Source organism: Bos grunniens, chromosome 21 (genome assembly GCF_055505025.1).
Source record: "Bos grunniens cultivar Pamir isolate PY7600 chromosome 21, Bosgru_T2T1.0, whole genome shotgun sequence".
NCBI classification, from domain to species: Eukaryota; Metazoa; Chordata; class Mammalia; order Artiodactyla; family Bovidae; genus Bos; species Bos grunniens.
The window spans coordinates 5,324,404-5,341,233 of NC_141185.1; the positions used below are offsets into that span (position 1 = coordinate 5,324,404).

Below are 16,830 nucleotides of genomic sequence, written 5' to 3' on the forward strand. Positions count from 1 at the left end.
ACTAGGGAACGAGACCCAACCCCCAATCTCACGGACCAGAGAACAGACATCCAACCCCTAATCTCATGGACTAGGGAACCGAGACCCAACCCCTAATTTCACGGACTAGAGAACAGACATCCAACCCCTAATCTCATGGACTAGGGAACGAGACCCAACCCCCAATCTCACGGACCAGAGAACAGACATCCAACCCCTAATCTCATGGACTAGGGAACCGAGACCCAACCCCTAATTTCACGGACTAGAGAACAGACATCCAACCCCTAATCTCATGGACTAGGGAACGAGACCCAACCCCCAATCTCACGGACCAGAGAACAGACATCCAACCCCTAATCTCATGGACTAGGGAACCGAGACCCAACCCCTAATTTCACGGACTAGGGAACTGCGATCCAACCCCCAATCTCATGGACTAGGGAACAAGACCAACCCCTAATCTCACGGACTAGGGAACGAGACCCAACCCCCAATCTCACGGACCAGGGAACAGACATCCAACCCCTAATCTCATGGACTAGGGAACAGAGACCTAACCCCTAATCTCATGGACTAGGGAACAGACATCCAACCCCCAATCTCACGGACTAAGAAACAGAGACCCAACCCCCAATCTCACGGACTAGGGAACAGACATCCAACCCCTAATCTCATGGACTAGGGAACCAAGATCCAACCCCTAATCTCACGGACTAGGGAACAAGACCAACCCCTAATCTCATGGACCAGGAAACAGATATCCAACCCCTAATCTCACAGACTAGGGAACAGAGACCCAACCCCCAATCTCACGGACTAGGGAACAGATATCCAACCCCTAATCTCACAGAGTAGGAAACAAGACCCAACCCCTAAACTCATGGACAAGGGAACAAGACCCCAGGTGGGAGGGCTATCCCAGAACCCAGGGTTTCAGGCTCCTGGGCACAGAATGGGGGTAGGGGGTAAGGGATGACTTTGAGACCCACAGGAGGTTGGGACCCCTGGCAAAGCATAGGCAAATCTCACATGGGTCATCAGATAAGGAAGCCCCGGCATCAGTGGTAGGTCCCCAATAACTAAGGACACACCCCGCTGACGTTCCTTAAGCAAATGAGGTCTCAGTGTAATTAGGATCGTAGGCGCCTGTATTTGCTTCGGCGAGATGCAAACTGTTAGGCTGTGAACAAACCTGTCACGGAAACAGAGCTAAGGCCCTGCCCTTGTTAGACTTTCGCCGGCACCTAGAATGTGGTGTGAAAACTCCACGGGCTCTGAAACTCGGCTCCCCAGAAGTGGGGTGGTCATGGGAGCGCCTGGGCCTGGGGGCTCCCACCCTGCCAGCCTAGGAGGCCTTGCCAAATAGCCTCGGATGACCCAGTGGCTCCACAAAGGTGCAAATGAACCACCCCAAAACCTCTTCCCCCTGAAAAAAACAGATAATGGATTCTTCATCTACACACACACACACACACACACACACACACACACTTGGTCAGTACAGGGCGAGCCCAGGGAGACCGGCATTGACAGTCCGGGCTGGCCGCCCTGTTCTGGGAAATGACACCCATCAGTGACCTCCCTAGGACCAGCGTGGTGCTGGGCCAGGACAGGAGCCCCCCGGTGTTTCCTATGGTGACCCATGCCCCCGCCGCAGGATCTGGATGACAAGGCACCAGTGACGTGGGAGGACACGCTGCGGGCACCCCATCTAGACGCTTCGGGCAGCGGCGTGCGCCATTCAGCAGGGGCCCTGTTGTAGACGCAGAGGCTGTGTCTGCAGGGGACCTGAGAGGCTCTCAGCACACAGGCAAGGTCTCGAGTCCAACACAGAGGCTCTGGTTCTGAACACAGATAAAAAGCAGTGGAGAGTCCCTCAGGACAGAGATGGGGAAGACCACGTTCCCTGGCAAGCCGCTGACAGAGTGTTTAGCCAGAACTTGATCAAATTAAAAAGTAGCCAAAAGTTTGCTTTTCAAGGAAGGCTTAGGAATTCATTTTAAAACCTGTGATTCAGACATGGCTGTTTTTCCAGACGTTCTTGAGAGAAGCCGGTAGGTTGGATTGATCATTACAATAATTGAACATTCGGAATTACTTGGTTCAGTGAGTAGCTGCTGAATGCTCCCAGGTGTCAGGCTTTCTGGAGGTGACAGATGCCTTCTGCAACCTCACAGAGCCTTTAAGCAAGGCATGATTGAGGGGTGGGGTACCAGGCAGCCTGGGGAGGACCCCAACCCAGCCTGGGGGTCCCAGTGAGTCTTCCAACCCAGCCCGGGGGTCCCCGTAAGCCTCCTAACCTGGGGCCTGCCGACTCTGACAGCGCCCAGTCCCGGGAGGCCTTCTCCCCGGAAGCTTCCCCCACACTCTGTTCTAGCAGGAGATGAGGGTGGCGGGGGGAAACAGTACCAGAAGTAATTAAATGACCGAGGAGACAGCAAGACTCGAAGACAGACACGTACTGGCATCATTTCTTATTACTATTATTGTGATAACACATAGCAAGAACAGGACTCCCAGACAAGGAGAAAGCAAGCTTCGGGGCATTTTTAAATTGGGCAAATTATAGAGAGGTGAGAGATTAAATGAAAATCCATCACATTACAAATACAGCCTGCAGTTACTGAAATCATATTTTTTTCATAAGTGAGTCATACCAATAATAACTCCAAGGTCTTCATAATAGTTTGCAATAAACTCTGTGGGATACTCACCACTTCCCTTTTGAAAAACTGACATCATAAGCCAAAAAAAATAACACTTTGGCGTTTCTGTCTTCTTTAGGGCAACCAGCTGGGGAGCGGAATACGACACTCCCCAGGGGGCAGCGTGGGGCTCGGCCTCACCCCTGAACAGGCAGATTAAAACCACCAGATCCTATTTCACACCCACCAGAGGGGCAAGAATCAAAATCCCCAGCACCAAGGGCTGGAGAGGGTGTGAAGAAATGGAATTCTCAAGTACTGTGGTGGTGTCAGGAGAACAAACACCCAGGTCAGCAGACCAGCAACATCGGGGTGGCTTAAAGGGAACGCATGCCAAGGAGTGTCAGTCCACCAGGAGGGGCCCAAGAACCTCACCCAGGGGTGCACAGGAAGAACAGCTAAGGCCATTGGTTTTAAAACAGCTCTAAACACTGGGACATTTGTCCCATTAAAAGTGAAAGTGTTAGTTGCTCAGTCATGTCCAGCTCTTTGCGACCCCATGGACTGTAGCCCGTCAGGCTCCTCTGTCCATGGGATTTCCCAGGCAAGAATACTGGAGTGGGTTGCCATTTCCTTCTCTAGGGGGATCTTCCCAACCCAGGTATTGAACTCGGGTCTCCTACATTGCACCAGCTTCCCTGTGCCCAGAAGGTAAAGAGTGTGCCCACAGTGTGGGAGACCCGGGTTCGATTCCTGGGTCGGAAAGATCCCCTGGAGAAGGAAATGGCAACCTACTCCAGTATTCTTGCCTGGGAAATCCCGTGGATGGAGAAGCCTGGAGGGCTACAGCCCATGGAGGCCCAAAGAGTTGGACACGACTGAAGCAACTTCACTTTCACTTTCTTTCACTCCTGCATTGCACGCAAATTCTGTACCATCTGAGCTATCTGGGATGCCCCATAAAAGAGGGAGCCTGATCCCCCTGAACAGGAGCCAGTCCTGGTGACTCGCTTCTGGTGAACAGAAGGCAGCAAACAGCAGGCAGCAAACTGTCTGATTTCCGAGGCAAAGTCATAAAAGCCACCCAGTTCTGGCCTGGCTCTTTCACGCACAGACCCAGATGCCACGTTGCGAGGAAGCCAAGACCACCTGGGGTGGTCACGCGTGGTGCTCCAGGGAACGGTACATCAGGGGCCCACCAGGGCAGCCAGGGGTCACCCTCGGGCGCACGAGTGAACAGCCCTCAGAGGGCATCATCCCACACGATGCCCAGCAGAGGAGAGAGGAGCTCTCCCTAGTGAGCCTGGCCCAAAGTACAGATTCATAAGCAAAATGAATGTGACTGTTTTAAGGCTACTAAGTTTGGAAGTGCTTTGTTACACGGGAGTGGACAACTGAAACAGGTTCACTGAAATACTATTTGCCGAGAGATAAAAAGTGAAAACTTTCCATGGGTAGGGAAAATGAAAAAACAAACTCTAGTTTATTCCACCTGGTGGAATACAACACAGCAGTTAAAAGGGAATAATCTAGAGAAACACACAGATGTGCGTGTGTGCGTCTCTCTGTGTGTGCGTGTGTATGGAAAAACTGCAAAAACATCACATTTAATGCTTCACAAATCACAAAAGGATCAAGAGTGTGGTCATAGTTCTCTAAGTTTTTAAAGCACAAAGCCGATACTCCATACTGCTTACAGACAAGCACGTGTAGTAAGGCTGGAGAGGGAGGCAGGGCTTCGGCTACGTCAGTAATTTTTGTTGTTGTTGTTTAGTCACTCAGTTGTGTCTGACTCTTTGCTGTAGCCTCCAGGCTCCTCTGTCCATGGGATCTCCCAGGCAAGAATACTGCAGTGGGTTGCCATTTCCTTCTCCATGGGATCTTCCTGACCCAGGGATCGAACCTGTGCCTCTTGCATTGGCAGACAGATTCTTTATCACTGAACCACAGGGAAGCCCTCAGTAATAATTCACTCTTTACAAAATAAAAAGAGGGACCCAACACAAACACGGTAAAATGTCTGTAACAGTTAAACCTGGTTGGGGGTGGGGGGGGCGGTCCATTGGGATCTTTTATTATCTTTAATTTTCTGGAGGGTGGAATGGGTCACAAACTGCTCATTTCTATGCTTGGCCTGGCTTACCTGGTGATAACCGGGTGATGGCCTCTCTGCCTGATTCCTCCCCTCTCCCGGGAGCTCCCTGAGGCAAGGCCTGTGCTCGCGATCACCCACTGCACACAGCGGGTGCTCAACAGACTCCCCTTTGCCGGATCAACCGGAGGAACCAACAGGCCCCAGAAGGCGTGCAGCCTGCCCCTGGTGCTTGGGAGCCAAGCAGAGAGCAAAGGAGACCTGCTCCCCCAAGGGACCCAGCAGGCCTCGAAACACGGGATGCAAGACCAGCCCACCAAACAGGAAGACGAGCCCTTCCCCAGGCCTGAGGCGCTCGGCGCCCCCTCCTCCACCTGGACACTGTGAAGATTTCAGCTGTGGCCAAACGGTATGCCACCAACACACAGGCAGCCGCAAAGGCGAGACATGCAGGAAACAGCAGCAAACGTCTGGTTATAATAACAGCCCAAACACAGGAGACGGTCTGTGGAGCAGAAGCGGGCGGAAATCAAAGGCCCCTCCAGGGGAAGCGGCGGGCAAGGCTACAGCCAGGCCCGCAGGAAGCTGCCACGTGGGAAAACTGAGCGGAGGATGAGGGACGGGGGTGTGGACGGAGGCCAGGCCACCGAGGACCGAGGGCAGAAGAGAGCAGGGGGCGTCTCCAGGGAACCAGCCGGGGACCCCCCTCGAACACCCTGTCCCGAGTCACACATCTTCACCAGGGGGCTTCCTGTGACTTGAAGTCCAGGGCGCTCCTAGTTGACACGGTGCGAACTCCAAGTAAGGGGATGGCCGGTCATCTTTATTTTCCTTTTCTTCCCTTTTCCTATTTTCCAAATTTGGCTCGGATGGTAAAGAATCTGCTTGCAACACAGGAGACCCGGGTTCAATCCCTGGGTCAGGAAGATCCCCTGGAGAAGAGAATGGCAACCCACTTCAGTATGTTTGCCTGGAGAATCCCATGGACAGAGGAGCCTGGTGGGCTATAGTTCGTGGGGTTGCAAAGAGTCGGACACGACTGAGTGACTCACACACACACACACGACACATTACCATCATAGGAAAACGTTTATGTTTTTCTCTAAGTTGATCTGAGTCTTGGCTAGTAATTCCAGCCCTAGGAATCAAGCCTAAGGAAATAACTACACAGAAGCTAAATATTATGCACACAAAGATGATCACTGCAGCCGCGCCTATAAAAAAACAATAAAAACCCACTGGAACAAACCCCAATGCTCAGCAACAGGGACACAATCTAGTAAGTCGTGGTACAACAACATGAAAGAGGATGACTGTTTTGAAGGCTATAAAAATAGGGAGAGACATTAAGCTTTAGGAACAGGATCCAAATTGATATATGAATAATGCCTACAGAACTGCAGCAGAATCTGTTCACAGGGGAAAGGGAAAACACAAAACTCAGGTTATCTGCTGTGGGCAGTGACGGCCAAGGCAGCAGAAGGAGGTGAGAAGGGGAATGGCCAGGGCCTGACACCGTTAAGTGGGGTGCACAGGGGCGGAGGGGAGGGTGTGGAGGTAGGAACAGCCGGCTGGCCCAGAAGGTGGCAGCCCCGGGCCACCAGGGGCCGTCAGAGGTCCAGATGACAGAGCCAGGTGAGGGAGGCTCTCGTGGAACTCGGTGGGTGCTGCCCCCCTGCCCAGGGACATCCTCACAGAACCCCAGGGCACAGGGCCATCTGATATGAAGAGCCCAGGAGGAAGTTCAGGGCAAAGGCTCGTGTACTTGAAATTCTTCAGCAAAGAAAGTTTCCCCCTAACTTCAGACGTGCACGTTCCCTGAGAACTGAGTGCAGGAAGAATTTCTGAGCGTTGACCTCCCTGGCTCCAGACACAAGGCCTCGTCCTCAGACGTGACCTGGTTTGCCTTGGCATGCCAAATTAGATGGGGGTCTTCACCTCTTTACCTGAGATCTCCTTCAGCTATTTAAAAAAAAAAAAAACACTCGATGTCAGGGTCTGAAATGACATGCTCACAATTATAATTATTATATTCATGTGGATGACTGTAAAACTCTACCTCGGCTTGCTAAATGAAAACACCAGGCTGCAAAACCTTCTCAAAGAAATTAAAACTGTTAATGTGTTAAAGACTATTACAGCCCCAAAGACATTACCATAGAATTCTCCCCCCCATTTCAACAAGGCAAGATGCTGGACTATATTGGAAACCTCTGTGAATTGCCTAATTATAGTTAATAAGGTCATCATCTTCCCATGAAATAGCCTTTTCTGTTTTCCAACAGAGCTTTCGACAATTCTAAAGACTGTTTCATTTGAAGGCTCCCTGAGAAGGCGAACACATTACAGGGCAGACGGCGGGGAGAGGCAGGCGAGAGGCGAGGCCCCGGGAGGTCAGAGAGGGCACCCCCATGGAGAGGGGAACACAGCTATCCTGCAGCTCAGCCTTCCAGGGCCGGCGTCGCACGCGAGAAACAGGGGCTAGGGGATGGCATTCACCAGAGCTGTGGGCATGGGGACCGCTCCCCGGGCAGTGTGGTGACCCCAGGGCTGTCCAGGAACGCCCCCCCCACCCCGCCTCGGCACATGCCTGCCCTTGACGCTCGTGGCTCAGACGACGGCACCGTTGCTCAAAGCTGTCCTTTTTAATAGATGCAGCGAAGTGGCAAAGTGAGTGCAGAGCTGTCCCCGTGTGCATAATGCGCAAACTCACGGGCAGTGAGGAGGTCAGTGATGACTTTCGTGCCAACCTAAAAGTAACACGCGCGGAGTTTAAGTGTCCCGGCCCGGTGTGGGAGAAGGTCACCGTGACAGGGATAACGGAAGGTGGACAGCAGGGGCCAGGAAACAGCTCAGGGTCACTCCTGCGGCGGCCGGGGGGATGTCAGGTGGAAAAAGCGACGGCGGCTCGCTGTCTGCCGCCCAGACAGACGCGGCAGCCTCAAGGTAAGGCTCGCGCTCCTGCCTGGCCCGGCAGGGCGGCCGGCGCGAGGCTCGGTCTCTAGCGCCCCTGCCGGCGAGCCGAGGGACTTCACGGCGCTCCCCGCGGCGGGAGCGAGATGCTCGCCGCCGCCCGGGGAGGGGGCAGGGCCGGGGCTCGGGCCTGCAGGAGCCGCAGCACAGGAGCCGCTCATCCAGGTGGGTAGGAAAGAGCCTGGCTCCAAATCTGGCTCCATCTCCGCGGACCTGAGGTCCTCTGCCTCCCCAACTCGCTGGGTGACGGGAGACTGAGGACCTTAAAGCCCACAGGGTGCTAAGTGTCCTGCTAAGGCGCTCCTGGCTCGGCTGGTGTGGGCACGGGCCAGGCCCGAGAGATGCCCACAGGTACCCGGTCACACCCCTGCTCAACACAGTCAGTTTTCCTACACAGCTGGACACACAATGACCATAAAACCCAAGGTTCCACCCCTAGATATTTACTTCAGAGTCATGAGAACAAATCACCACACACGAATGTTCATAAAAGTACGATCTCTTAACAGCTCCAGGCTGGAAACAAACCAAATGTCCCTCAACAGAAGAACAAGATAAAGACACTGTGCATATTCATGTCTTGGAATACTACTCAGCAATAAAAAGGAAGGTGCTACTGACAACACATAGCAACGTGGATGAACTTCAAAAACAGTATGTTGAGAGAAGCCAGACACAGAGATTACATGCTGCATAATTCCATTTATGAGAAATTCTAGAACAGGCAAAACTAGTCTATAATGACAAAGCAGATCAGTGGTTGCCTGGGGCTGGGGTTGGAAGGAAAAGGTGGACTGATAAAGGACACTTGGAACTTTCTGGGTGGTGGAGGCCTTCTGTATCTTGATGGTGGGGGAGGGTGGTTGATTGGAGGCACAAACTTGTCAAAACTCACCCAACGGCACACTTAAAATGGGTGTGCTTCACGACATGTAAATTGCACCCTGTGATTCATGGGGTCGCAAAGAGTCGGACAGAACTGAGCGACTGAACTGAACTGAACTGAAAATGAATTCATTTTTTTTTTCAACTTAAAACCTTTCAACTTCATTATGAATAAAATCCTAAGGCCCCATCAGGTCCTTGGAAGCCCCCCATAATCTGGCCCCTGCCTGAATCGCCAGCCTCAACTCAAGCCACTCTCCCAGCTGCTAACATTCCAGATCTAAGGCAAACCAGCGGGACCTCCCTCGTTTCCCAGGGAGAAGACTAAAAACAAAACAAAAAGGTTAGAGGCCATCGTGAACATACAGACTTGTAGAGATATTGGGGAAATGATCAAACATCTGTATTTATCTTTAATTTAACACACATGCATATTTAGAAATACTGTATTCTTCTACTGCCATTCCTTTTTCCTAGGCATCCTCAACATCAGTGGCTTCCCCACTATAGAGACAGAGGCGTTTCTACACGTGTCCAAGCAGGGAGCCCAGTGGTTACTAAGCCCTGAGGACAGGGAACGGCCTTGAGCATTTGTATCAAACATCTCATTTAACCTTCACGAAACCACCAGAGGTAAGTACCACTACAGTTCCCAAACTCCACACCAAGGCACCTCTGGGCACCTCTCAGCGGTGTCAAGAGAGATTTTAACTTTCTAAAGGAAACATAGTACTGTTGGGGGCCAGAGTGAGGTACTCCGCCCATGGCAAAGGTCATGAGGAAGGAGGCTCGACATACGCAAAGGCGGGATCAAGCCTCAGGAGTCCCCCTGGAAATCCTCGAGCGTCTACCCCCATAACCAGAGCCTGCCTACTTTACTACTTTGTGCTCTTACCTACATCTCTGACTTTAAGGGGGGCTGTCCCCCACCACCTCTTTCGGAGAAGGAGTTAATCTAGAGCTCCAGTTAATAATAATTCCTGGGCGTGATAAGAGTGTTTTAACCTACAAACTCCTCTGAAGGTTCTCTAGCCTGCCTGACAGGCTTGTCTGGCCACATGTGATTGCTCACAGCCTCCCAACTGTGAGAGGCATGAGATGCTTTAAACCCTCTAAAAACAGGTTCTTTAGAGAAGTTAGAAAACTATAAGTATAGTGGGCTGATTAGAAATTGTGTTGGTGAAGGGTTTTTCATTTGTTGAGCCAATGTTTGTTGCTAAGTCTCCATATCCCCTGCCCTTACACACATTAATGAATATATAGAATTAACCTTTGATATTAATCACGTTAGACCTTAGGCTAAGTAAATTCTTTCCTTAACTAAAACCCACTACACCCTCACCCTGTAGGAATGTAACTTTATTTGGGTGGCGTCTGTTTTGAGAATAATCAGCCCTGGAGAAATAAGTGTCCTGATTGACCACTGTCACAAGGAGAGGGTCGTAAATTGTCAGCAGGCCCCCCTGGCCAGAAGATGATGTAACACCCCTAAGACCTCTGTATACATTTGTATGAAGCACCTGACTTTGATAAAAGTCAGGACTGCTGACCCCGTGTGACTTTTGCATAACATCTCAGTGTATAAAAGTAGACCATGGAAAATAAATAATTGGGATCAGTTTCTCGAAATACTGGTCTCCCCATGTCGCTCGCTCTCTCACTCTGGTTGAGTCTCCATCTGGAGCGCGGAACCCACCATGCTTACTAATTATGCCTGGGCTTCTAAGATCCGACCGGGGAGGCCTCAGTGTCTCCTCTCCTTCGGGAGAACGGAAGGACGCCTGTGGCCTACGTAAGTGGTGCAAACTTCTTGTCTTGAAGTTTTATTGGTCTCCCGCGTAAACCAAGCTACTCAGCCTCTTTTCTCCACTGAATTTTCCTACTGAGCTATCCTCATCCTATTACTCCTTATATCTTTGATAAAATATTTAAATAAATAGGTCGCCGACGCCGTCCCCGCTTCGAATACCCTGGATCAGCTGGGGCAGGACCCCGGCAGGTGGTCTGTTAACACCATGCAGACTGCAAGCTGAGATAGATACCCATTTCAATGTTAGATCATTCTGCATTTTCTGTATTCCATGATGTCATATCTAGGTAAAGCTGGGTTTTCAGGGGTTCTGTGATGAAAAGCAAGTATCACATGAAGATTTGGAAAAGGAAATGGCAACCCACTCCAGTATTCTTGCCTGGAAAATCCCATGGACAGAGGAGCCTGGTGGGCTACAGTCCACCGGGTTGCCAAGAGTCCGACGCAAGTTAGCAGCTGAGCACACACGTGAAGTTCGATGCGGGACAGGAAATGAGGATGGCAGTGCCCGGGCTTCCTCTAACAAGCTGGAGAGCTTGTGCGTGCCCGACAGGTGCCAAGCTGTTAGGGTACACACACTACGTTGTCTGGCCCGAACTCCTTAGTAAATAGCACCACGGAGGGGCTTCCTCTGGCCTAGAGAAACATGAGCGATGTCAGTGTCGGCACTAACGCTGTTGGAAACTGACACCCTCTGTGCCATTTTCTCTGTTTACAGGTGAAGAAACTGAGGCATCAAGCAACTGCTCACCCAGCATCACAAGCTGAGAAGCTGCAGCTGAGGACCAGCATAAAGCAACATGGCCTTCATAAATGCATTGAGCGCTGACTGACTTGCCAGGGACTCGTGTGTGTGTGTGATGGGCAGATGGTTACAAATTACGTGGTAGACAAAATACCAAAAGAGCTGCTTAAACTTTGTGCTCCAAAATGAAGAGTGTTCTATCATTTAAGAACCCTGACAGACTTGACTGTAATTGAAACGCCTACTTCTCTGAGGACAACCTGGGGCCCAACCCAGCCTCTCGTTCCCCTTCCTGCCACACCGATCCCCCTCCCCACCACCAAGCCCAGCCCTCCATGCCTATAGCCTGCTCTGCGCCTCGGTCCTCAGTCCTGGGTCCTTCCCTCACATCTCCAATCTCAGCCTGCATGTCGTCTCTTTATGGCTCTCCCCTTGTTGTTGTTCAGTCGCTCAATCCTATCCAACTCTTTGTGACCCCGTAGACTGCAGCCCGCCAGGATTCCCTGTCCCTCGCTATCTCCCAGGGTTTGCTCAAACTCATGTCCATCCAACCATCTCATTCTCTGTCACCCCCTTCTCCTCCTGCCCTCCATCTTTCCCAGCAACAGGGTCTTTTCCAATGAGTTGGCTCTTCACGTCAGGTGGCCAAAGAATTGGAGCTTCAGCTTCAGCATCAGTCCTTCCAATGAATATTCAGGGTTGATTTCCTTTAGGATGGACTGGTTTGATCTCCTTCCTGTCCAAGGGACTCTCAAGAGTCTTGTCCAGCACCACAGCTCAAAAGCATCAGTTCTTCAGCTCTCAGCCTTATGGTCCAACTCTCACATCCGTACCCACAGGCCATGTTTCTCTATTTCCCAGTAAATAGCACTTCACTACATATAATGACCTTGTTAATGAATGAATTTATTAGGCTGTGAGCTAGGCAGGGCAGCCCTGGCATGAGGTCTGCCCCCTGCAGGCCCTTGGTGGGCAGTGGCTACCTCTACCAATGGCTGTCTCCCCTGGGCCTGCAGGGTCAGGAGCTGGGCCTCGGCAGCGCGGCGTGGTGGAGGCCGCGTGTGTGGCCTCCAGCCTCCCCTGGGAGGCCTGTGGCATCTCCAACTCCAAGAAGCAGTTCCCAGAGAGCTCCCGAAGCCAGGGGTTGGTTGTCGCACGTGTGATGGAGGTGGCCCTTTTCCTGATCCCAGTGGCTGCCATCCTCAGAATCCTCAGAAAAACAGAGCTTTAATTCTCTCCTTCTGGAAGCCCAGAAGGGCTCTGGCCTGGAGTCTTCTTATATTGAAACACTTCTTTTCTAAAATAGTAAACTTTTTTTCGGCTACTTGCAAACAATTAAAATCGAAAGCAATCCATGGGGAGATGGAAGAAGGGGTGGGTAATTATTATCAACAAAACCAATGAGAGGAAGCGAATGTATTGGGCCACAAACCTAATAAAGTAAGTGGAGAATCTGGCGCGGCTCTGCGGGAAGCAAATTACTCTTCGGCGTCTTCACAGACAAATACACGGGAGAGGCAATTTATTAACTTTCGCCATGTTGGCCTCAACATTAACCTGTATCCCTAAAGTACTTAACTCTTACCCGGCAAACGGCTTCCTTCACTTGCATTAGGACACGCAGGGCCAATGTAGGCTTGCTATTCACAGCTTCAAATTCAATTTAAAGGGATCCCTGTTCCAATTTCCTGTAGAAAGTTACTCCGTGTTCTAATACATCAGTGTCAGGAAACACGGCCTTTACTTAATTTCTTCTCATTATTCATACAACCAGGGATCACCCGAAGCAATTTCTCCTCCTTTGTGGGCCTAACGGCAATGATGGGGCTTTTACTTTACATCTTTTCAAGCGCCAGCTGCTCCGAGGTCTCCCCTGCCTTCCACAGAGACCCTTGCTATGCCTCCTAAGGGGGGGCGGGTCTCTGCGTGGCGACAGAGCTTACGACAACGACATTCAAGCCTGCCAACATCTGTGATTCATACTCTAAAAGGCAGTGCGGAGTCACAAACCACGGAGACGAGCCCCAAGCCCCCATGGCCCCTTAGGCCAGACACATCTCCCCCCGGGCTCAAACAGCGTGCTCGTGAAACGACAGGCTGGACCCAGATCACTGAGCCCCCAGCCTGATAAGTCACAGAGCCATTTGCTCCAAGGCAGCCATGTGAGGAAGCCCAGTCATGAGACAGATAATGCAGAGCTATGGGGTGGGGCAGGGGGAGAAGGTGCTGGAGCCCCCCAGCTCACCCTCCCTGGAGGGAGCCCCCCCAAATTTCCACGAAGCCCTTGGAGCTCCCCCCACCCAGCCAAAGCACAGGTTGCAAACCAACGATCTGAGTTATCTCAACAGGCCCCTCTAAGAAAATAATTCTAGTGCTCTGAATTTCCTTTGCACAAGCAAAACGCTCTTAATAAGACTGTAATGGAAAAATAATTCATGCATTTTATTTCCTATTTAATGCATTTATGTGTTTTCTACGATAAGCATACATTATTTTAATAATCAGAAGAAAACAAACATTATTAAAAAGACAATAATTCACATGGCTTTAAAAAAAAAAAGCAAAAGAAAACACCCGAGGCACAGAGGAGACAAGCAGGGAAGGTTTTGTACTCTTCCAGCGTCATCTGCCAGCGTTAACGGCTAATTGCTCTCGTCCCTTCAGAGCAGCAAAATACCACGGTGTCTAGAAAGGTCTGATGAGTCACCCAGCAGCTCTGCGGCTCTGCTGCGTCACCGAGCCCTGTGCAGGCTGCGTAAACACTCATCACCCCGGCTGCCTTCGGCTTCAGAGACTGGGGGCGGGGGGCGAAGGGGGTGGGCACCGGAAGGAACAGATTCAGCACTGGGGGTGGGGGCTCTGTGGAATCTTCCAGAGAGATCTTGACCTCCCCACACCTCAGACTTCTTCATCCCTAACAGCCACCACACAGGGCCAGGCAATATTGGAACTCAATATATGTATAAGTGGGTTTTCAGTAAATGCAGGCATTTTTAAGCCCCTAAATTTTAATTACATTTATACTGAAATCTTGGGAGTCTACAATAAAGGAATGGGTAAAGCTATCTGAGGTTGGGGTTGACACAACCCTCCCCTATCTGTTCCATCTTAATAGTCTAATTGATCACGGAGTCTCAGAAGGGGTCTCTGCAGGCGGGCTTCCCTCAACTCCACACGCAGCAGTAAACAAACCCCGCAAGGCTCCCAGTGCTTATGTGAAAAACTCAAGGTCCTCCAGTATTCCCCACAAAGCCCTGATCCCCCACTACAGGTCACTGCCCTGTCCACAGCTCCCCGCCCCAGACCCTTCCTCACCACCTGCTGTGTGGGCATCTCTGCTCTATACCCCAGGGTCCTCAGCCTGCCCTGCTTCTCTCCCACCCCAATCATCTCCCGACCCCCAGGACCAGCCCAAGTGTCCCCTCCACCCCCGTCAGGACTTGCCCTCTTCCTCATTGCTCCAACACCTGGTTTACACCAGCCAAGGGCCCCTCCTATAGCCCACCTGATGAGAACTGTCTGGACACTGGCCAGACACCATGAGCTCTCAGGGGAGGGGTGGGCCACACCTCTGTCCCCACTCCAGTCTCTGGCACCCAGACTCAGTCTAGCAACACTGGCCATCGGGGCCTGTTTGGGCACCAAACTGTGAGACTGTGGTCCCTACTCTTAGTAATTTTATCTTTAGGGGACAGCTGCCTCCAAAACCTCTAGGAAGAACATAGCAGAGCTCCTAGCGTACACGTGGCCTCAAAGGTTTCTCTGATTTGCATGTAATAAGCAGCCACCAGCAGCAGCTGCCCTGGGAATGCACTGGCTTCCAACGAGGGCTCCCTGAAGCAGGAGTCGGGAGCTGAAAGGCAGCCATCTGCCCTGCCCACGCCCACTGCCCAGGAGGCCAGCCTCGCTGCTCTGAGCCAAGCTGACTTTCTAACATCATCTCACCTGACTTAGGAAGATGAATAGGGCTTTGAATTAAAAGCTCTTCCTCACTGCCTCCTGGACCAGGAGAGGTATGTGGGCCTGAGAGTCAACAGGAGGGGAGGGTTATTCATGTCAAAGGAGAACAATTACCCCCCAAAATGTGAACACATCAATAAGAATCTGAAAGCGACTCCTCAGGAATATAGGACACAATGCAAATTAAACGTCTGAGTGCTGTGCATACATCATTGCCTAACCTCTCACACATTCCCTGGTAGTATTAAGATGTTAACTGCAGGCTCAGCCTGGCATCGATCTTTCCCTGGAAGGACTTCTGAAAACTTTGTCGTCTGAGCTTAACTCACTCCGCTCCCAAATGCTGCCACCGTCTTGCTGAGTCCACCCGGCGCACGCCCTGGGGCTCCCCTAACAAGCTGGGCCTGAGGTGCCATCAACATCTCAAGGTTTGGGGAGGAGCAAGCATGTGTGTGATGCCATGCACTGAGCCAGGAACGTGGTGGGGTCTCAGCAAATAGACTTGTCCTCCCACCGGAAGTCAATCTCCCCTTGAGCTCTTGTGGTACGAGATGCAAGCCATGGTCAAGTCCACACCAGCGTGGCCCCCAGTGCCCCAAGACACTTTCTCAGGCAAGCCAGAAACCAGGCCAATGGGAATCAACTTCATGCTTCCCTAGGTCCGTCATCCACTCTATTCCCCGGAAGCTGCCAACCAAGCAAACTGGAATATTGATCGCTGCAATCATCTTGATGCAAGTCTGAGGGCCGAGCACTTTATGTGCGTTTCAATTAGAAGGGGAGGCTGGCCGTTCTAATTCCACTTCATTCCAGCCAGCTTCACTCTGGGCAACAAATGAGCTCCTAAAAAGTTGAGTTAATCAGCAAACTATTAATGGAATCACACCTCCACATTGATTTTACATTATCGTTGCAGAATGGTGCATATTCATTCTCCACCCTGAATTTTAAGCACAGGGAAGGAACCAGGAGTTACCACAGCTGTGCCAAGCTCCGGGCATCACTCATGACTGCCATCACACTGAATGTGCAAAAGTGTGCCGGTGGAATGACACGGGAGAGCGGCCGACGATCTTCCCGAAGCCCCGGAGAGAGAGCACAGCTAAGGAACAGCTTGGCCAGCTTCTTCCAGGAGCCCCGCTGGTCCCAACGACTCTGAAGCCTTTCCCTCCGATTCACTCGCTCAGTATCTGGTCACACATGCTCTGGTTGGAAAGGCAGCCGGGTCCTTCGAATTCGACTGAGCCCACGTCCGTTTGCTTCTGCAGTCAGGCTGCAGACTGACTGCAGGTGCACCCCAGGATCTAGAAATGAGTGAGGAGTGGCCCCCCCAGCCCACAGCAGTGGACCTGGGACCACAGTGGCCAAGAGGAGGAGACCTGTTTTGTTCTGTACATCCTCTGTCTGCCTTGATTTCTTTTAATTGCCTTTTTTTTTTTACCTTACTTAAACTAAAAAAAAAAATACAAATAAAAAAACAGCTCACCCATTTCTTTTTAATGTTACACCAAACTCATGTATCGGGTTGGCCAAAAAGTTCATTTGGGTTTTTCCATCCCATCTTACGGAAAACCCAAACAAAACCTTTTGGCCAAATCAACATTTCTACTCTTAAAAATAAGTTTGTTTTTTAATGCAATGAGTGAAAATGGTTTCTTCCTCCTGAGGAGGCTTACAATCAAACAAGGGAGATGAGATCCAATCCACAGGAGACATTTTCATTCACCCCAACAACCAT

General features: G+C 51.2%; 1 protein-coding gene and 1 long non-coding RNA gene across 5 annotated transcripts in view; one reads left to right on the top strand and one right to left on the bottom strand.

Moving 5' to 3' along the window:
• WDR25 (WD repeat domain 25) overlaps positions 1-16,830 on the bottom strand; it is a 148,950-nt gene that overhangs the window by 102,739 nt on the left and 29,381 nt on the right. The window lies entirely within an intron of this gene.
• Positions 10,234-11,349, top strand: LOC147348998 (uncharacterized). Its single transcript, XR_015150294.1, has 2 exons — positions 10,234-10,369; positions 11,106-11,349. It is a non-coding gene; the product is annotated as an uncharacterized LOC147348998 (long non-coding RNA).